General features: G+C 36.3%; 1 protein-coding gene across 1 annotated transcript in view; it reads left to right on the top strand.

The window, feature by feature from the left end:
- The window catches only part of znf800a (zinc finger protein 800a), a 125,589-nt gene that overhangs the window by 11,964 nt on the left and 90,852 nt on the right, over positions 1-22,773 (top strand). The window contains 1 exon segment of the mRNA XM_028812793.2: positions 15,046-15,121. The gene's annotated coding sequence lies outside the window, so the exon portion shown is untranslated.

Below are 22,773 nucleotides of genomic sequence, written 5' to 3'. Positions count from 1 at the left end.
TTTTGAGATTTTTTAGTATCCATCTCCTGCCTTCTGTCTGTCCACAACTCTATCCCTGAGATCTTTTGAAAATTGCTTGCCACCCATAGTCAGTTGTTTGCTGTCAGTTGCACTTCCAAGCAAGGGAATGCTCCAGGAACAGCTTCACTAATCACACCGAGTACAGTTGATCACTGGTGGAAGCCAGTAACCATGGTCTGCAATGGAAATGGTGGTTGCTTACACCTGATTGAGTTTACAAATATTGTTTAGGAGGGGGGTGATCCTTTATTAATCTCAGTATTGTTTTTTTTTATTTTTTTTAAATTCTTCATTCATTCATTTATGTTAGGTAGAATGCCCAGGGGGGACTGGGCGGTCTCGTGGCCTGGAACCCCTACAGATTTTATTTTTTTTCTCCAGCCATCTGGGTTTTTTTTTTGTTTTTTCTGTCCACCCTGGCCATCGGACCTTACTCCTTTTCTATGTTAACTAATGTTATCTTATTTTAATTTTGTATTTTGTCTTTTATTTTTCTTTTCTTCATTATGTAAAGCACTTTGAGCTATTTTTTGTATGAAAATGTGCTATATAAATAAATGTTGTTGTTCTGAAATGTAGCTGTGATATCTTTCCTTTGGATGTTATAGATTGCATTGAGTAACTAAAGTTGGAAAAAATATTGGTTTGTGTGTTTTTCATTTAAGGCTGTAAAGCAAAAAAAAATGGGAATATTTTGAAGGGGGTGATTCTTTTTTATACCCACTGTGTGTGTATGCTTGTGCGTTGGAGTCACATTTACAGTTTTTTCAGTCATAATGTACTCTTGAGCATATTTCAACAGTAACTCAAAAAGGTTTATAAGTGATAGGTTCTCTGGGTTGTTTTTGTCATCATGCACAAATGATTCAGTAAATGCACAGTCTATACTGTTTTTGGCTGTAGCTATCCCCAGGGATCTATGTCTATGGAGACTGAAATAATGCAGATAGGCCAGACTTTCCAGAATAAGCTGCCATTATCTGAAAATGTAAGATTTTTGACATGAATGAGATGAAATGTGGAGTAGCTCTGACAAATTGTCATCATGGAGGATGATTTTACTAAGGCAATATATGTAATAATATAATGGTATATTGTTTTATTTGTGAAATACAACCGACAGTTTTTAAAGCTTGAAATTTTGAAATTTGAAAGCAGTTTTTAAAATGCAAATTCCAATATTTCTTTTACAGAAAAACTCTACTGTCTTCAAATGTCACAAGGATGATTGAGAGGATGGTAACATTAAGCACTTTGACAGGTGGCACTTGTAATTGTAGTAAAGTAGATAATGCAAAGAACAACTTTCAGCAACTGTAAAGGTGACTCTGTTATTTAATTGTGCTACAATAAAATCATACCCACAAAAAAGCAATACATGCATATTTAAATTACAGTTCCTTCACAGAAGGTAAGCTTGCACAAAGACATGCATATTTTTAATTGAGCCACATTTTCTAAATTATTTTAATTGGTAAGAGGAAAAAATGAGTTTTGGGGATGAATATACATTGGGTTTCTGTCTAAAGACACTGTACGATTTACATGTCAAAACTAACACATAACATGATTACCCACAAGGCACATTGGCCTCTATTAGCGTGTAGCTCAAGATGAAGGTGATTGTTGGCACACATTCAATGTCGGTATAAGAACAGGAACACTGCATAAAAGTAAACAAACATCATAGAGAGCCAGTTACAGTATGTCCTCTTTGAAAATTCACAGTGACTTCATAAATTCATTCAATTCACTTTAAGATTTGATGATGCAACTCCTTTACTTCTCCACTTCCCCAGTATGCCTAACCAGGAATATAATGAAGATTACTTGGTGGCCCAACAGTTAATTTCAAAGGAAGGGAAACACTGCAGGTAGTCTTAACAAACACTTGTGTCAAGTTGCTGCAGCAAATGTCATTCATTTAATTAATTATTATTAGATAGGATTTAATGTTCCCACTCTAGGGCTTTTCTGTATTTTTTATAACTTACAGAAAAATCTGTTCCAAATCCACAGTGAAACGTACAGTATAAAGTAATGTATACAGTTAGCTTATTGGGAAACACTTTATTCCCTTTAAGGTAAGGCAGAATCGACTGTTTTACCCCTGTTTACAGCATGTATCAACCGAATATCCCTCTATATTGCTTTTCAGTGGTCTATTCTATTGCACTGAATAATGAAGTAACTAAACTAGCTATATTTAGATACTATTTATAGTTTGGCATCTTCTAATGTTGACATGATGTTTATTGAATAAACTAGTGTTGTTCAGCTCGGTTCCAATGAATCTCCTTCAGTGGTAATTCTGAAAAGTTATTTTAAATGGAGCTTTCTATAAAGTGAATTTAAGCACTAGTTTAAACTTAACTGTTGTTGAGCTAATGAAATTGATATGAACAGCCGGCTCACTGAGTGTCACATTTGTAAATCAATCCACCGGCTCATGAAGGCAGCACTCAAAGTAGGGGCAGTAATTTTTGAACTGCAAAGATCAGAGGTGCTCTTGTTAACTAGGTCCAGCAGCTTTGGACTGTGTTGTGTACTTGTGAGAATGGGGAAGATGTTGCCCACAAGAGAAAAACCAAAAGTAAAATCTGTGTGCTTTTATAAGTGTGACTTCTGCGTCTGTCTGTGTCAGGTTGGGTGGCTGACACACCCGGAGAGCTATCACTATTTTTATTTATATATACTGTATATATAAAATATATATAAAACTGATCAAAAAAAATTAAAGGAACACTTTGACAACATATCAGATCTCAATGGGAGAAAACATGCGGATATCTGTAGTGATATGGACTGGGTAATGTGTTTGGAACAAAAGGATGCCACATCGTTTGATGGAAATTAAAATTATTAACCTACAGAGGGCTGAAATCTAAGACACCCCGAAAATCAAAGTGAAAAAATGATGCGGCAGGCTTGTCAATTTTGCTGAAATTTCATTGCAGCAACTCAGAATTGTACTCGGTAGTTTGTGTGGCCCCCATGTGCTTGTATGTATGCCTGACAACTTCGGGGCATGCTCCTAATGAGACGATGGATGGTGTTCTGGGGCATCTTCTCCCAGATCTGGACCAGGGCATCACTGAGCTCCTGGACAGTCTGAAGTGCAGCCTGGTGGCGTCGGATGGACAGATACATAATGTCCCAGAAATGTTCTATTGGATTTAGATCAGGCGAGCATGGGAGCCAGTCAATGGCATCAGTTCCTTCATCCTCTTGGAACTGCCTGCATACTCTCTCCACATGAGACCAGACATTGTCGTGCACTAGGAGGAACCCAGGACCCTCTGCACCAGCATAGGGTCTGACACTGAGTCCAAGGATATCATCCCAATACCTAATGGCACTCAAGGTGCCGTTGTCTAGCCTGTAGAGGTCTTTGCGTCTCTTCATGGATATGCCTCCCCAGACCATCACTAACCCACCACCAAACCGGTCATGCTGAATGATGTTACAGGCAGCATGACATTCTCCATGGCTTTTCCAGACCCTTTCACATCTGTCACATGTGCTCAGGGTGAACCTGCTGTCATCTGTGAAAAGCACAGGGTGCCAGTGGTGGACCTGCCAATTCTAGTATTCTATGGCAAATGACAGTTGAGCTCCACGGTGCCGGGGAGTGAGCACAGGGCCCACTAGAGGACGTCGGGCCTTCAGGCCAATCTCATGAAGTCTGTTTCTGATTGTTTGGTCAGAGACCTTCACACCAGTGGCCTGCTGGAGGTCACTTTGTAGCAGTCTGGCAGTGCTCATCGTGTTCCTCCTTGCCAAAAGGAGCATATACTGGTCCTGCTGATGGGTTACGGACCTTCTACGGCCCTGTCCAGCTCTCCTAGAGTAACTGCCTTTCTCCTGAAATCTCCTCCATGCCCTTGAGACTGTGCTGGGAGACGCAGCAAACCTTCTGGCAATGGCACGTATCGATGTGCCATCCTGGAGAAGTTGGACTACCTGTGCAACCTCTGTAGGGTCCAGGTATCGCCACATGTTACCAGTAGTGACACTGACCGTAGTCAAATGCAAAACTAGTGAAAAAAACAGTCAGAAAAGATGAGGAGGGAAAAATGTCAGTGGCCTCCACCTGTTAAACCATTCCTGTTTTGGGGGTCATCTCATTGTTGCCCTTCTAATGCACCTGTTCTTAATTTCATTAACACCAAAGCAGCTGAAACTGATTAGCAACCCCCTCTGCTACTTAACTAACCAGATCAATATCCCAGACGTTTCATTGACTTGATGCTATACTCTGATTAAAAAATATTGGCACACAACTTATCAGATTCTTATGAAAAGGTTTAATCGATTACTTGTCAGATTGAAGTAAACTCGCTTACAACTGAATATGTTTCCAGTCTCATTTTTGCATAGCTTTACTTTCTATGTAATATTTGTTAAGTTTATACCTGAATTACTTTTGTGCAGCTGGACAAAGTGGTACATATACTGTAAGTACTAGACTCAACTATAGTATGTATGAAATCTCAAAGTGAAGAGACGTTATATCCTCAATAGGGTACAAGCATTAATATCTGTGCATATTTTGATAATAATAATAATAATTTAATAATTTTTTGCATTTATATAGCGCTTTTCTCACTACTCAAAGCGCTCAGCAATTGCAGGTTAAGGGCCTTGCTTAAGGGCCCAACAGAGCAGAGTCCCTATTGGCATTTACGGGATTCGAACCGGCAACCTTCCGATTGCCAGTGCAGATCTCTAGCCTCAGAGCCACCACTCCGCCTTTTTTGATACACAATTAATACTGCTGAATTTAACTACCAAAAACACAATGTGGAATGGTTTGGGCTTCCTGTCACACAGTTTTTAATGTGTTCTTTCAAATAACCACCATCTTTCTAATATTTTTTGTAACCAAGGAAGAGTTTTTCTTGTTGAAATATTTAATAGCCTTCAACTTTATTTTCTACAGTACCTGGAACATTCGCTTTCTGCACACAAGCCACTCCCATGATAGTGAATTAAATTAATTGGTTCTGAAAATGGATGGATGGCTTCATCATAAATTGAGGCTTTAAGGCATCATTGGATTTTAGACAGTTGAATATGATGCACTGTATTGTGAATTTCCAGGTGTATTTATATAAAAAAAATTAATAAATTATCCCAAGTGTACCAGCCTTTAAGTGTTCTCTTCAAACATAATTAGCCAATCTTAATGTTCCATCCTGAAAAAATTCTGAAATGAACAGAATAGAGAGAGAGTACAACAAATTCATTTTTTTTTTAATTCACTATTTATTTTTCCAACCTTCCACCTCAAAAATTTGGAACTGCAGTGCTTTAAAATGTGTGGTGGAGGACTTTATCATCTAGATGCCTACCTTAAAGTTTTTTCATAATTAGACTGAAATTGTTTAAATTATTCGGTGATCATTCTGCAGTAAGCATGCTTGTTTAGCTTCAAATGAGCACACACTGGTTTTGAATAATCCAGGTGTCATTTGAATTTAAATAATGTCATATTGACAATGATAGGTTACCTGGTATGTAGTAAATGAGGTTTGACAAAACAGGCATGAATTTCGTTGTAGTATAAGTCTTCCCCCAACTAATTTTTCTAAGTTGTATTTCAGAGAAACATATTTTATTGAGTGTAATTTTTAAGGAAGATCAGTTTTTAATCAGAGCTAAATAGCTTAGCTTAACAATTGGCACATATTTTTCTGTTACAGATGAGATTGCTACAATCTTTAACTTGCCTTGTACTACCATTGTGTACATTGTAATTTTGCATTAAAACTTTACCTCTTGTACTTTCTTGTTCTCTTAGTTGAAGTGTATATATCCTAGTTTTATCTCATTCAGCAAATTCTACTCTGAGGCCAGTGTTCAGCTTCCTTTATTCCCCCTCATTTGCTTTGCCAACACTGGAGCACTTTTGTCATGCTGATAAAGCAAATTTGAATTTGTGTTCATTGCCATTGTCGCACTTTTGGGAGTTGGCTGGGGTTGCATGAATTTTAAGTCGACTTGTATAGAGAAACAGTTTGAGAAGCTTTGCTTTAGATTCTTTTAATCAGATTGAAAGATTGCCTGCAGTTCTCCTAGCCGAGTGTGCTACCTAACTAATGAAATCTATTAAAGACCCAAATAAAATAATGGCTTTTGGGTGTGATAATTTCGCTTTATGAATAAGTATTTTGGTAAAATCTGTAGAGATATTTTATTTAATCTAGAAATGTAATCATTTAACATGATATATTTTGTTTGCGTCAGTTTTTATATATTTTCGTACATAGCTAAGATAAATCTAATAATGTTAGCTTGTGTTTGCGTTTAAATTATGGTATTATGTATACTGAAGGCTTTCTCTTCTTAATACCCAGGATATTTTATATTAAAAAAGAAAATTATAATGGGGAGATTGAGAGTATTGAGTGGAAAAATATTCCCGCAGGTTAATGATATACAGGATATATTTTGAAAATTGAGTTAAAGTTGTAAAAATATTAAAATTTAATGGTATATCGATTGTCTAATGTGACACTTAGAAACAAGTTTTCCATTACATTTTTACTTGTAGTATTTTTTGTAATATAATATTATGTAACATATAATATCATTGGTGTCCCCCAAGTTGTTAGGTGGCAGCAGAGAAACCCATTAGGTTTCTGCTCTCCTTTAAAATGGTCAAGTTGTCTGGATCTTTAAGAAAGAGATAAGATTCATCAGAGGATACAAGTGAAGATGACTCCGGAAGTTTCATGGGCCATTAGCAAGCTCAGAAGTCAGTTCTGGCTGGGCTTAACATTCCCTTCTGTCTGTAAGATTTGAACTTTGAGCCAAGAGTGTACTGTGAGGCAAAGGCTCAACTGGTAGAAAGAGAAAGCCGATAGATACCAGGATAGGGCACTTTTCTGGTAGACAGTTGGGCCAGCCAACATGTCCGAGTAAATTGTGTGTTTTTAGTACTCCCTATTCTTCCATTTTGCTGTATCCAAATAACTTTTAACTTTCTGTGGTGTTATTTTTGTTATAATAGAAGAAGATAGTCTTTATAAGTTCATAGTGGAAAGAAGGAATGGGTATTTGAAGATTTTTGTTTTCAGTTATTCAGGCATGAAGGAAATGATCTGAATAATGACAATCCCATAACAGCATTAAAAAAACCATCAGTTTATCTTGTGTCCAGTTAGAAGATGGCATTATTTCTTTTAGAAAGCTAAACACTGTACCTCTATACAAAAAAATGTGGAAAAAGTGTTTGTGATGTTTGCAGACTGACTGGTCACAGTACTTTGAGTTCCAAATTATATCCCAGTGATTGCCTCTTGCTTTCATTACTACTTGGTCTTAAAGTACTCTGTAGTGCTTGGGATCTGTCCTTAGGTATAATTTCATGTTTTGGCTTTAAACTTAAATCTAGATTCCAGTAATTATTTTAATATTTAAATGCCAGCCAGTACTATTTGCTTTTCACTTTTCAGCATACAATTTTAATCTGTTTGAGATGACTTAGCTTTATATTCATTTTAAACCCACTTATGAGGGTCTAGAATCATTGGAAAAATATTAAGTTCAAAATAAAATAGTTTGTATGAACAGATTAAGTCGCTGACCACATAGAGAAATAAGGACCACACTGTAATGTGATGTCAATGCATATGTGATTCATTTATTTGTGGGTTAGCATTTCATACACGAAGAAGTAAAAATGTAAAGATCTTGATGAATTTTCAGGAACAGGAGCATACCAATACAGATGTGCAATATGGCAAAGTGGATATCAAATACAGATTTTCATATCAAACAGTCATTATAGTTTTAGTTGGGGACATTTTTTTTTTTTTCATTGGAAGAATTTTATGAGTAAGACAAAAAACTGTATGACTATAGTGGGACGTACAGTTTTATTTTCACCTGACATTTGATAAGGTACTTTATAAAAGGCCATTCATTAAGCTCTGAGAGAGGGATTTAGAAAGTAGTGTGCATATGGATATACATATGTGTTAAGCAAAGAAAATAGTACCGTATTTTTAGAAGGTCAACAATGTGGTCTTTCAAGGTTCTCTGTTGGGGCTTCTACTGTTTTAAAAATGTTTTGCTTATGTTTAATGCAGATAATTTATCATGGTAAAGGTCAGCATTGCTGCTTTATAGTTTAAAAAAAAAAAAAAAAAAAGTTGTCTATATTGGGTTTTCATATTCTCTCTGTGTCATCGTAGGCCTTTTTCTAGTTACACCAATTTTATTAACACATTTCAAAGATGTTTGTTTCATTAATTCACCACTCTAAATTTTACAAGCATAAATGAGTGTGAGGGTATGTGAAGGTACCCTGACTGTGTACCATAGTAAAATATTGGATTAAGCAGATTTTAGCAGAATGAACGAGTGAATGCTGGGATAAATAATTTAGGTTAAATAAATGAATAAAATTGGGTGACTTGAAATTAAAAATGACTGGAGCAGATACCTAGACTGCAAAATCTAACAAAACTGAGAAATAAAATAATGTAGTAATTGAAGTTTTCGTAAATTAATGTAATATCTGCCATGACACTTTTGCAAAAAAAAAAAAAAAGACGCATCTTAATTTATTTCTGGTTTTACAATATCATTTTGGACAAAACATTAATACTACTGATAACAATAATCAATGTAAAATACTTTCTATAAAGATAGCTTAAACAACAACATTATTTGGACTTTCATTTCAGATAATTAATAATACTCTTTTTAAAAAATAAAAAAATGAAAAAGTCAGAGCAGTACTGATGTGTAAATAAAAGAGGCGTGATTTTGCTTTAGGTGCAGCTTAAAACCTGAGAGCACAACATTAAAATGTGTATCGTAATTACCCAACAAGAAGAAGTGAAAAGAGGATGACGTGCCATATTTCTATAAATGACTTCAATATTTTTTCATGATTTCAAAGATGAGGCAGTCTCACGAAGGAAGAGTAGCCTGACTTTACACATGCTGCTTCTGCCAGTCCACTCGCTTTTTAAAAGCCGCACAGGTGTCAGGGTTGACCACCCTTCTATGGCTTACCTGATTGCTGCCAGTGCCCTACACAATTCTTTTGTTTTCTGCTCACTTAATTGTTGTATATGGTTAAAAAAACATATTTGCATTTCAGCTCATGTTAAATGTGATCACAACCAATTTCTGACTCACCAGCATATTTTACACCCCCCAGTTTTCTTTTTTGTTATGTCATTAAGTGCCAACCCGTCATGGAGGTACAAATAGATGTACTTTGTTTTAGCAACAAATTCACACTTATGTCCTAGCCACCCTTCTCACTCAACTTTATATGCTGATGTTATTTTTTCACTCTGCTGATTTCAGTCCTGCAGCTGCTGTCCAAGAAAAGAAAAGCTGTTAAAGAGGGAAGAGAGTTTCAAGAGAAGTATGAAGCAGAATATATGATTGTGATGACCAGAGAAGTACCTCTGTGTCTTGTGTATATAAAGAAAATGTGGCCCCCATTGGGTGTTATAAAGTATTTGGACATCTGTAAAAATGATTTTGACACCCTTGGGTTAAACGAAACCAGCAGAAGCTTACTTGGGAGTCATAGTAACTAATTATCATCATATACAAAACACATTGTGGCAGTGATTTAAAGGGAAAAGAGGATCCATGCTGTCTGGAGTACAAGTCAAGAGAAGACATGATTAAGCTGTATAAGGCAGTTGTCAGTGTACATCTGAATTACAGTGTGCAGTTAGTTCCTGTAATTAGAAAAACAGAACTAAAGAAAGTAAGGAAGGGTATAGTTATGCAGAAAGATAAAAGTGCTTGAATGTTTCATTTTATGTAAACTAATTTAGTGTTAAATTGTATTTAAAATGATGAAGGTAGTAAGGATAATGGATATTTGCAAAATAAATCAATTTATTATCACATAACTGGGTGTGCCCTTTATAAATCATAATGAGAACAGAATCACCCAAATTGGCCTGATCAAAAATTTACATACCCTTGAATGTTGGTGGCGATAATATACACAAAAGATGACACACAGAGGTTCAAATTAATGGTAAATAAGGGAAAGTGTCCACACCTGTAAACTCTTTGATTGTAATACGTGTTTGTGTATGAATAGTCAATTTAAATTAATTGCAGAGCTGCACTGACTTTACTGGATACCAAGCCATGGAGAAAGCAAAAGAACTGCCAAAGGACCTGCGAGAAAAAGTTGCTAAATTGTATAAATCTGGGAAAGGGAATAAAAAGATATCCAGATATCTGAAAATGCCTGTCAGTAGTGCTGGTCAGATATTTAAGCAAGTGTTTACACTGTACTCTGTATATTTATTTACACTTGATACTTTGATTCTGTCAGTGTGGGAAATTCACAAGATCCCTTGTCGTACAGCTTGGAATGCAAATTTGTAACATGTGTTTATTATGCACTTTAATATGCTTGCATTGTTCATTTTTATTATGGTTTGTTTGATATATGAGCACTAATTTATTATTCATGTATCTGGTAAAGACATAATTGAATGTTTTATAGGTAGTTTTGTAAGTACAAATATCTAGTTTAAAGGTTCTGCAATGATATTAAAGATTAATACACTTAAAAAAAAAAAAAACTTGAAAATTTTGAAATTATTTCAAAACAGAAGTTTTCCTCCTATTAATCATTGTTTTAAAATCTCATATTTAGGACAAATTTTAATTAACCACAACATTTTAAGTATATATCCATCATTTTTTTTGCCTTTCCTCTTACTTAATAGTTACTGTGTAAAAATATATGTTTACTGTGACAAACACTGACAACTACATGTGTTTCTAGGACAATTGTTTGTCATATTTTTGAAGTGAATATAGTAATAATTAAGAGATCTATGTTTCAGAATTATGCACTAAAATGACAAGAAAAACATATGCAGTTAATGGTGTAAAAAGGCATTTTTATGAACTTAATAGACGAATAAAACTTATTAAATTGGTAAACACCGAGGTCGCAGCCCAACTTGGGAGCAGCTGTAACTATCATCACTCAACCTGTTAGTGCTCCAATTGTAGAAGTAAGTTGCTCCTGATGTTTAGTTTAATAGACAGTTGAATTTTAATGTTACCTAAGCTAATCAATTGTAGCTATCCAATGAATGATTATCCAACCTGCTATATCCTAACAACAGGGTCACGGTGGTCCACTGGAGCCAATCCCAGCCAACACAGGGTGCAAGGCAGGAAACAAACCCTGGGCAGGGTGCCAACCCACCACAGGGTGCGCATGCACACACACCAAGCACACACTAGAGACAATTTAGAATCGTCAATGCACCTAACCTGCATGTCTTTGGACTGTGGGAGGAAACTGGAGCACCCAGAGGAAACCCATGCAGACACGGGGAGAACATGCAAACTCCACACAGGGAAGTATCCTAAGTGCGAGGCAGCAGCACTACCCATTGCGCCACCGTGCCACCCTGAATGAATGATTTTTTTTTTTTATTTATTGAATTGTAATGCTGTTGTGCCACATTAACTTGAACTTACTTACTTTCATGATTCGACTGGAACTGCTGACTACCCATTCCTCCGTAACTAAAATGCAGTTAACTTTCTGCAAGTCAAGGAGCTCATATGGAATGTGGCACTTAGTTGTTCCCAATCAATATTAACAAATGAATGAGATGGTACATATGCTGCTGTATCATTCGCACTTTAAGACACAATGGAAATATAGACATTAACTATCTCAAGTTTTAACAATGTACCAATGAATTTAGCCTTAAGAAATACATATATGGATCCATACATTGAACCACATCAAATTGATACATACTGTATGACACGACCAAAACAGCAAGCATTGGCAGCCTTGCAAACTGGAATACAGTAATATTTTTACTAGACCTGGGTGATAATACAATAATGATAATTTAATATTTTAAACTCCTCAGTAAACAATAATTGTTTAGTGCTTATTTTTTTTCAATAAAATATTTTTAGTCAAGATTCCACTTGTGTTGTAAACCTGCTTGCATAATTAAATCTTGACCGAACCACCATAAGTGTATCTTGCTCTAGAAAGTATTAAACCAGGTAGGGAAAGACCTGCAGCTTTTCAACAGGGATATGTGCAGCTAAATATCAATCAGGTACTGCATAGAAAAAAATATATTGTGAAATATCACAACAAATAAAACCCTTTTTTTTTTTGTTCTTGGTTTAATACACTTGTGTAAATTCTTGTTTTTGTTGTAAATGTCATCTTAGTTTGTTATTTACAGTGACACTTTAGTGATGTAGCTTACTTTGCAGAGTAAACATACCATATCAAATAAATAGTGTAGCAGCAAGTTTATTCACTTATCCATGATAATTAACAATTTTGGTAATATGACCATGGCCAAACTTATGCATGGGTAAACCTAGGATGTAGCTTAGTGCTCTGAATTGCATCGAAATAAACAAAAAACATATTTGTTTTTCAAAGAAATATTCCGGCCCCTACACTGAATTGGGTACTTTTTAACATTCTCCTTTTATCTTTGAAATTACTTGTCCTGCTGTAATTGCGTGCTCATAGTCATCCCCATGTTTGTCTGTAGTGAACAGTAGCTAATGATGGAGCTTGGCATGAATATGAAAATCAATATAAACACCTCCTTCCTTTCAGCGTTTTGTTAAAAGACAATGGTAAAGGCAGATGTAAAATGAAGAATTTCACTGAATGCAAAGTGGAGGCAAGGAAAAATGTACAATTTGGTGGCTTAGGCAATGGTATGAGCAACAAAATGAAATTGATAGAGTGGCACTCAAAATTTCAATTTCAGAAAGTCTCTCAGTGCCCAAAATAAAAAAGAAGTGGTCAAAGTCAACATGAAAAGAAGAGTGTCTGAGTGTCATACAGAAGTATATTGGGGCCATAGGAGAAGCAAAAAATAGAAACACAGTGAAGAAATAAAAGGTGTATGTTGATATTAAAGTCAATGTCTACTTTAATCTCGAAATTTCCACCTTAATCTTGTAGTTTATTTTGTCATTAAAGTAGAACGTTGTAAACTTCATCTTAAAATCGATGTTTAATTTACTAGAGTTCCTCAAATCCCATCGTAACTAAAGTAGCACGTTAAATGCTTCGTATTCTATGTGTTCCCTGACCCAGTCATTAATTTCTATGTGCTTCTTAAATGAGCTTTCTCTTACGCCGACAAGAGCGTGCAGGCAGTAATCGCCACACAGAATACATTACATTCATGATATTACAGCTCTCTGAACACTAAGATGTATACTTGATGTCAGTTTCATGATGAAATGCATTAAAGCTTTTATTAAATATGTGGGGGCATGGTGGCGTAGTAGTAGTGATGAGGGATAATGGAATAACTTATTGCAGCAGTACTCTCTCTGTCAAACATACCAACCCCCAGTTCCTGTCCTTCTGTTTTCTTTCTCCACGTAACAAATCACCACACAGTAAGTACCTGTAATAAATGTAAAACCAGCTGTAAGCTAAGGAATGCAGATTCTTCAGAACGTTTAAGGAACACTGAAAAATCTTTGTTATACTTGTTTAATTGTTCCTTCCATCCATCCATCCATCCATCCATCCTGGGTCGCAACAGTCCCATGCAATCATAGAGCGCGAGGCAGGAACAATTCCTGGACGGGTCACCAGCTCATCGTGTCCACTGCGCCACCGTGCCTCCAGATGTTTATTAACAGTATACATTATTTTAATTAACAATTTATCTGTAAAATGTAGTTTACATACTTTAATACATTTCATAATAAAAATGTTAAGGATACATCCTAGTATTCTAACAGCACACAGCCCCAAGAGGATAGCTCTTGGAAGTCTAAATAACTTAGAAGCCAGTCATAATCATCTGTAAATACATGTTCTTTTATATTGAATTGAATTTAATTCCTTTAATGCCATTGCATGCTACAGTGAAATTCATTATGCAACTCCTCCATAAAGTTATTTTCCTATAAAATGATATAAAATATAAAAAAATACAATGTCAAATCATAAGTTCAATATACATGTACATACAGTGCAAATGGTTCATAAAGTGGCTCAAGTTGTCTAATACTACAGTTGTAGTGCAAGTTTAAAGTGAGGTAATTGTAATTATAAGTACAAACAGTTCTACTGGGAACACTTGATAGACCGATTAAGAATCTTTATAGCTCTTGAAGTCCATGCAGGAAAGGCTCTGAAGCATTTGCTGGATGGGAAAAGTTCAATTAGACTGTGGCATGGGTGAGTGGAATCCATGTAGATGCTGATGGCCTTCCTTGAGGCTGCAGCATGTGCTATAAATGTCCTCCAGGACTGGAAGCTATATCCTGATATTCCTCTGTGTTCTCGACACAAACCGCTGTAGAGCTTTCTGATCAGCTGCCATGCAGCAGTGATACCACTACCACACACCAATACAGTGGGTAAATATGTGGCCAGTGGTAGCAATGCTAAGGCAGCTACTGTATTTGGAATAGTGTGGCTATTCCATGCACTATTATGTTGTTACAGAATGATTATAATCAAGTGCCTTAAATTTGTAAATGACATGCAGTTAATTTTGGTGTATTTGATCAAGCCTGCGTCATAGATGTGAATCTAAAAAAGAAAGAGAAATGACATAGAAACAGTAGGATTGCTTTGACGGTGGGTGCATACGCAAGGTGTGCGGCTGCTTTGAAAATGTTGCGTGACTTTACGCCAAGTTCAGTTTTTATACTGTACATCTCCAAGAGTGCGTGAAAACAGGCGTATGTAACATTTTTGTGTGTGTACACCATTTATACATGAGACCCCAGGTATTTATATTTAGAAAGTTAGGAATATGTCTTTTTTAATGTCAGGAAGAGAGAAAGTTTGTTGAAGTGGTTTTTAGAGAAGTATGCATGGTCCGGTTGATTCACCTGTTATCTTGACCATGTAACAGGTAAGCAAACAGTAAAAGAATGTACCCTTTCTTTATTGAGACAACAAATGTTACTGGTTTTACAAATTTTTAAGAGAAATGGATAGACTCACTCTGCTCATTTTATATTCTGTGTTAGCAGATTTCTGCTGGTCATTCCACTGTGAAACACCTTCAGAGGATTATAAGAGGAGAAAACTACTAAGTGACCACATTTTGTAAGTACTAAGTTTATTTAAAATTGTATATTTTGTTTTAATTCTGCATAGTTAATTTAAAAAATAGTTTTTTTTCTCTAAAATAGTGTTTTTGTTTATTTTAAATCTACATCTCTTCTTCCTGTTGCTAGTTTTGGATTCAGAACCCTCAATTTTTTCACTAAAGTGAAAAAAAAAAATCTTTTTGCAGACCAGTGTAATAAATGTCATAAACAACATGCGTTAGTTGGCATCCAGGCTAAACTAGTTTGGTTCCTTAAACGGCTGGGAAGCCTGTATGATTGAAGGATATGGATTGACAGGCATAATGGCTGGGTTAGTTAGTGATACCTTTACTATGACGACCCCTTGACCATGTGTTTCCCCAATACTCTGAGTGGAAGCATCCCTCTAGTATGGATCCTATTTGGATACCAGCAGGGCTGTATAGGAGTTGTAGTTCTGGTTGGCAGCCCTGATGGGGTCCTCACAGTCCTGGTGGGCCACAGTGGCTACAGGTTTTGTTCCAACCAGATTCCTAATCAGAGGACAGTTCTTGCTTATAATGAAACTTTGCATTTAACTATATTGCTTGTTAGTGCATTCTTTCGTCCAAGACCAATTTTAATTATATTATACAGTATAATTTTCTTTTTTGCAAACATTATCTATTTTATGGTCTCGAACAGATTTTCACTTTACAGACCTCAACTTTTTCCTCTTTTTTATTTCTATACATTTTATTGACACAGATACTCGGGATGGACAAATTCTAAATGATTCAAACTGTAATTGTTGTGCTACCTACTTTGCAAATCTTTGTGACAGGAACATTATTGTATCATTCAAACCATCACATGTGATCAACAAACTGCTCAATATTTGAGGTCATTTTCTCAGCTATAGCAAGCCCCTCAGTTGAAAAAAGTCACCAGCTACATTGGAATGCATTTTTTATTCCAAGACTTAGCATTGCATCTGGATTTGTTAGATATTGCAGCTTGACTAGTACAGTAAAATTCTTAGTGTTGTTGTGCTTTCTCACCTTTTCAATCCTAAAATAAGGTGCACCTGAAAACAAAGGACTGCTTTATATGTGGTTACTATTTGCTATTTATTTTTGGCATAATGCTGATTGTAATTTTGATTTCTTTTGATTGAAGCCATAGTTGAACAATTTGCTTTATTACTATGTTTACAGTATATTGCAGTAAGTAATGAGAGGATACAATTAATTTTAGAAATTTTTGCCTTCGTTGCCCCAGTTGTTTTACAGCTAACACTATTATTTCTCTTGCTTACTTTATATAGACTTTTTACACTATTTCGCTATATTGCTCAACAGTGAGTTTTTATGTGTGCAGATCCAGTAACCAAAAGTGACAAAGGGAGGGAGAGTGTAATATACTCGTGAGTGGGTGACATACATGACAAAGAGATGCACTTCAAATATTTTTGCATGTCTTCCTTGTGCTGTGACCTATTGCTACATATTCAGCCGTTCATCCATCATTCTAGCACCCACATGACCAGCCTTTTAGGGTACACGGCTCTACCTGCATTGCTGCGTAGATAGAAGAAATTTTGTTTGCAGTATGCAATGAGAACCCAGCTGGGGTTGCTGCATCTAACATAATTTTTGCTGTGCAACCCTTGCATCCAGCTTAGAAATGTCATGTATAAACCATGTTTAAACTGGGGTTACAGTAGTCTGGAATGCTGTTAGCAGCCATCTTTAAAAGCGACACCAAAGTGAGGATCATACATGAAGAACCGGGTCTTTAATTTTTAACAAATTTAGATTAAGAAAATATTGCATGCACTACCGATTTGTCCACCCTTGATACTTCATGATACACATTCTCAATTGTAAACAGAACTTGGCTGAAGAGGTGGTAGTTTCTTTGTTATTTGCATTTAGTTATTAACCATGGCTAGATAAAACATGAAACAAATTCTTTATGCAGTAACTTAAAACTAAAATAGGTGATAAATGGTGTTGAATTTTAATAACTGAGTTAATTAAAATTAAGCTGAAAAACACATTGCTTTAGCCACAAATAAATAGGTTCTGATTAAAAACTTGCTTCAGTGAAAACCTGCATCCATTGCGGCCCTCCGGGCCAAGTAGTGTGATAGATGGTTAAGACTTTAGGAACTTTCAAAACTAGACTTGATGTTTTTTTTTTTTTTGAAGAATTAAATGGATAGGATTGGCAGCTCTGTTGGGCTGAATGGCCTGTTCTCGTCTAGATCATATTGCCTTTGATTCCTATATGTCTAATCATTTTCCTGTGATGATGACACCTTGCAGGCTGTTGAAAGCTTTGGAATAAAAAGCTATTTTAAGATACGTGACTAATTTTCTCCCTTTGTGGATCTCCAGCTACAAATATGCAAACTGTATCACAGACCTCTGCTTCCATATATTGTAATAAGAATGAGTCTCCAGACATCATAAAGGTTTGTGGCAGCCACCCGTATATTATTTCCCAGCTGCAGAAGTTTTTGAAATATTTGAATAGAGATATTCACAAGACTGAGTCCAAAACAGAACTGATTATTTGGAGGTAAGATGGCGGTTTTAAGGGCTGGGGAAGGAAATGATGTCATCTAGTCCAGAAGTGACATCATCAGAGTTGCCGGAACTGGAAGTGACGTCATCAGAGGTGCCGGAACTTGTTGAGATTTCCCGGGAATGGTCTGCAAGAAACTGAGCGAGACAGTCAGCACACTCTGCCACCCCCTGGTCTGGTGTAGTATTACAGTTCCCCAGGCCCTTTAGCTGTCTCCTAAATGCACGTGTGTGACAATATATATATATATATATATAATATATATATATATATAAAATATACTGTATATATACTTGTGTGTATGTATGTATGTATATATCTATATTAAAATAATATAATCTATCAGTGTATGTGTTAATAATATTAATGATACACAGCATTTAATTTATTTACAGGAAATGCTAGATTAAACATTTTTAAGGATAATTGTGTAAGCACTGTTGTATTTAGTTTTCTTATTTCAGATGTGCATTAATTTATTTGCTTGATCTAAAATACAAGTCTTGGTTGATTCTCCTGATTCTTTGTGCATATTTTCATTGGAAAGTAGTATTTCTCTTACAGGTTACATAAATCATTATTTTGTGACAATGCAAGTTTGCTGCATGCTCCCGTCTGCTGTCCGGGAGCCCTTAAACCCGACACCGTCGGTAATGCTACCAATGAGCTAAGCAGTGAGGCAGAACATAGCAAAGGGGATGGTGTACAAAAGTGCCAAGTGCTTTTATTTAACACAATCAAAAAGAAACAATGTTCAAATTAAATAAAGTGCAGTGATTCAAAAAGAGTCATTAAATAAATAATCCATAAAAATAGATGTGAAAAGTGGAGGTTAAAATCCATTAGAAAAAAGTCTTCTAAAAACAACGAGGTTAAAACAATGCTGGAAGTTGTCCTTTTAAAAATCCGGTGCATCCTTCTTCTACTACTGGCGGCCCCCCTGCTTCTACCATCTGGGCTTCTCAACAGGGGAGTCGCTCTACATGCAGCTGGCCTTCTCTTCACTCTGCTGTTGGTCGTTCGCCTCTCCGATCCCTGGCTCCGTTTGGCACCACTGAACAGTGACTTGGGATTCCCCAACGACCAGGGCTCTCACACTGGGGACAACCACATCCCAAGTCCTGACTCCCGCAGGCTTCTCGGCCTTAACACAGCCTTCCGGTCACTCCCGCCCTTCAGAATAAACTTTGCGGGAGCAACTACTACTGCTTCTCATCGGGTGTTCGCCTAACACCCAAGCTCTCTTGCTCGCTCTCCCGCACCGACTTTCTCCTGCTGCTGCAGCTTCCTGCTCCCCTGCAACTTCTGGCTTTCTTTCACCTGTTGTCTCTCTTTTTCCCACCTTCGCTGACTCGCGCTTCTATATATCAAGAGGGCATGGCAGCTGTGGCAAATCAGCAGTCCCAGGAAAAATCACGGATGCGGGTGAGAAACGCCCACTTCGCGAATCGCCCTGGGAACCACTTCAGCCGCACAACCACCACGCCCCCTTAGCAAGCTGCAAGCGCGGTGATTATTTATTTTAAAACTGGCCTTAAAACGGGAGCTGTGGACCCGCTATACCACATATTTACTCTACATTGCAATACTTATCAGATTCTTCCAAAAAACATTTTTTTCTTATGCTAATTATTTTTGGCAATATGGTCAATCAGTGGTAAATCCTTAAATCATTCTTAATGGACTTAATGGCATTGAGATCGGAGTGTATTGACAATAGTATATGAAATTGAACAGCCCTTCAAGCCTTGATCCCCTCATTTTCTTCTCCAGAACACTTCACCTTCTTCACTTCTTACACCCTATAGCTAGTGCTGCTGTTCTGCTGGCAGCCTTCATTTGCATACATGGCAAGCCCCACAAGTCTATGCGATCACTTCTTCATGCTCAGAATAGGATGGATTGTATTAGATTATCTCCCTCACTACATCATTATTGACAAATACAAAAATGAATGTTGGCTAATTTTCTTGTTTTTCTATAATGTCACCAAATTTCAGTGAAATCTATTAATGTGTTTTTGAAATTGTAGGGTATTTAGCTTTTCTATTGTGGGGAGTGGGTTATTCCTAACTATTAATATATCAAATTGCCCTATCCTAGTGGACACCTACTGAACTTGATGGACCATCTTACCAAATTTCAACTTTTTAACTAAATGGGAAATAGTGTTTTTGCTGATTGAGTGAGTGAGTCAGCCAGGCAGTCAGCCTGCCTGCATTTTTTTCATAGATATAGGTGGAGAGAGAGATGTAAATGTTAATGTGTGATAATAAGTTATTTAATGACTATAGCACATCATAATAATTAGTCTTTTTATTTTTTCTGAGTTAAAAATTCAAAGTTAAATTTGAGCATCAACAAATTAATAAGATAATTATCAATAATTGATTTCAGATGCTATAGAAACATGTATCATAATAATAATTTTGTACATATTGCGCAGCCCTAATTTTTAGTGATTTTCTAATTACACTGGTCTACAAAAAATATTTTTTGTTTGCTTCAGGGAACTTCAGAGCATCTCTTAAGTTTTTTACACTGATTTCTTATATGAAGTCAGAATTAAGCTAGCATGTTGGGTTTCTGAAATACACATCATTGACATTTTGACACTTTTGAATATCAATATATCAACACGATATCTGGAGTTTGGACTCTGTCCCACCAAAATTGTTTTAATGTGTTTATTCTGAAAACAAACCAGAAGATGATACCAGAGACACGTTAAAGCATATTTATGTCAATTTACCTCAATATTAAAGTGAGGTCAGCGTGCCCAAAAATGTTGGAGGCACTTGCTTTTGCGCTTGTACTGCACATCTGTCTCTCTTTGCAAGAACCAACAGTATTCCCCCATCATTTTCGGAGTGAATTTTTCCCGATATCAGTTTTCCATCACCTTTATATCTTTATGAAATCTTTCCCCATACTCATCTCTGACATGGCTTAGATTTGGTGGAAAAAGTCGAGATTAGAATGTAAAAAATGCATCTTCATTGACATTCTGGCTCCCGTAAGCTAATATACTTTCAGCATATTCTCCACAAGCTCAGTATAATTCTCTGTTCTGTGACTGTCAAGAAAATCCTGGACAACCTGCACAAATGAGGGTGCTGATTCAGTTGGCTTCAGTTTCCTTTTGAACTCATCGTCAGGCATTAGTTCACGTATTTCAGGGCCAACAAAAACACCTTCCTTAATTTTGGCTTAACTTTTCTCGAGACCAAACTTATTTCTTAAATGCTTAAATGCATCGCCTTTACTGTCCAGTCACCCTAGTTGTCCAAGACCTGGAACATTATTACTAAAAAATGGGACATGCTGGACGAAAACGGTTTTCAGATTTGGAGTCAGCAAGTGAAATTTGTTACAGTACAGAATAATGAATCCCAGTAGCAAAATGCTTGTTGACTTGACCAGTGATATTTAAAGTTAGTCCAGTGTTCAACACTGTTAGATTACTCTTGAAAATTTCCTCTCAGAAGTAGTGTTAAAATAATGACAAAAACTAAGGTAAATAATTATTATTTTTAATGATTTATAAAAGGCAAAAATGTGTTTATTGATGTTAATTAAACAGTTTAATATCTCTACAATCAATATCTAATTTTGGCAAAGCATATCTCTCAATTTGTCCTGAGAGTATCTGGCTGTTCCCTGAGAAACATGCTAAAGATAACGAGGCCTGGTCTGTCCACCTTGGTGTGTTCAATTTTGCCAAACCTGATTTTCCAAAACAGATTCATCCAGAATTATACGATCTGTGAAGCCAAAGATCTGAATAACCTATTAATCCTGCTTTTTGGAACGGGATCAGGATTCTCCTTTTCCAGAAAGAAAGATTTGATGAAATCTGGCTCAGGCAATGGGGCAACCAGTGCTTTGAAACTAACCTGCAAAAGACCAAGTTTAACATGAAGGTTTTAATAATTAAGCAGCAGAGTACCCAGACATAAGATCAAAGGCCGTAAATGTCCTGTCAGAAATACTTATCCCAGATGCACTTTTTAAGATGCAGAGAAAGTTGACAAAATGTTGAAAATATTGTGTCCCTTTTTGAATGACCACTCGATATGAAGCACACCTCTTTCGCTAAATTCTGTCCAAAAAAATGTAATCTGACTACGATCAGACATTGGCATGCCCAGAAAAATGACTGCATGAATGTTGATGTTTAACATCTGAGGCTTTAATATTTCTGGACAACCTTCTAAAACATGGCATGTTCAGTACCACACATCATAGCTTTGAGGTGGCATCATACAAATCATGGACACTTCCTCTTTTTTTTTTTTTTTAAATAATTAATAACGGGCAGTTTTTCTTAGAACATTGGAGATGCACACATATCAGCAATGCAATCTCAAAAGTGTGCCCATCTTTGAAGCAGCGACTGCACATATATACAGGCTGTCTTCAAGAGAGAGAAATAAATAACCACTATCAAATTGAAATCCCACAGAGTGGCAGGTAGGACAATCAAATTTTAATATGGTGGCACTTATGAGCAGTAATAACTGATAATAGACTGCCTAAAGGAACAAGCTGCCAACCACCATCCCTTCTGATGAGTCCCTCTCACTTTAAATACATGCCTCTGAAAACTCTCCTTTTCAGTGTGTAGCTCTATACCAGTAGGCTTATTAATGCAGTTTTGATTCAGGATTCTGTGATAAAATATGGCAACAATATTAATTCTGAATTGTATTGTCATTCATTTGGCTGATTGCTTTTATGAATGAAGCACAAGTATTTGTATCAAATACTCAGTATATTTACCTGTATGTTCTCTTATTCATTCTTAAAATGATATGAGATACCACACACATAATTACTACAAATGTTGAGGCTAAATATCTGAAGTCTCTGGTTTGAACAGTGTAAATTACCATTCAAAGTAGTGGGCACCGTCAGTCGTGTTTTGCAAATTTGTACATCAAAGTAGTAACCTTTGCTTTCTTTAAGCATGTGATTACCAGGCAGTATGGTGCTCAGTGCAGGCAGAATAATGTTCAGCATCTCTCACACTAACAACTAAAACAACTCCATGGATGCTGAATACTTAATGTTGTTAATTTTAGAGTATTTTGATAT

Source organism: Erpetoichthys calabaricus, chromosome 1 (genome assembly GCF_900747795.2).
Source record: "Erpetoichthys calabaricus chromosome 1, fErpCal1.3, whole genome shotgun sequence".
Lineage (NCBI taxonomy): Eukaryota > Metazoa > Chordata > Cladistia > Polypteriformes > Polypteridae > Erpetoichthys > Erpetoichthys calabaricus.
Note: the sequence above shows the minus strand (reverse complement) of the source record. Positions and strands in the feature narration are given on the sequence as shown.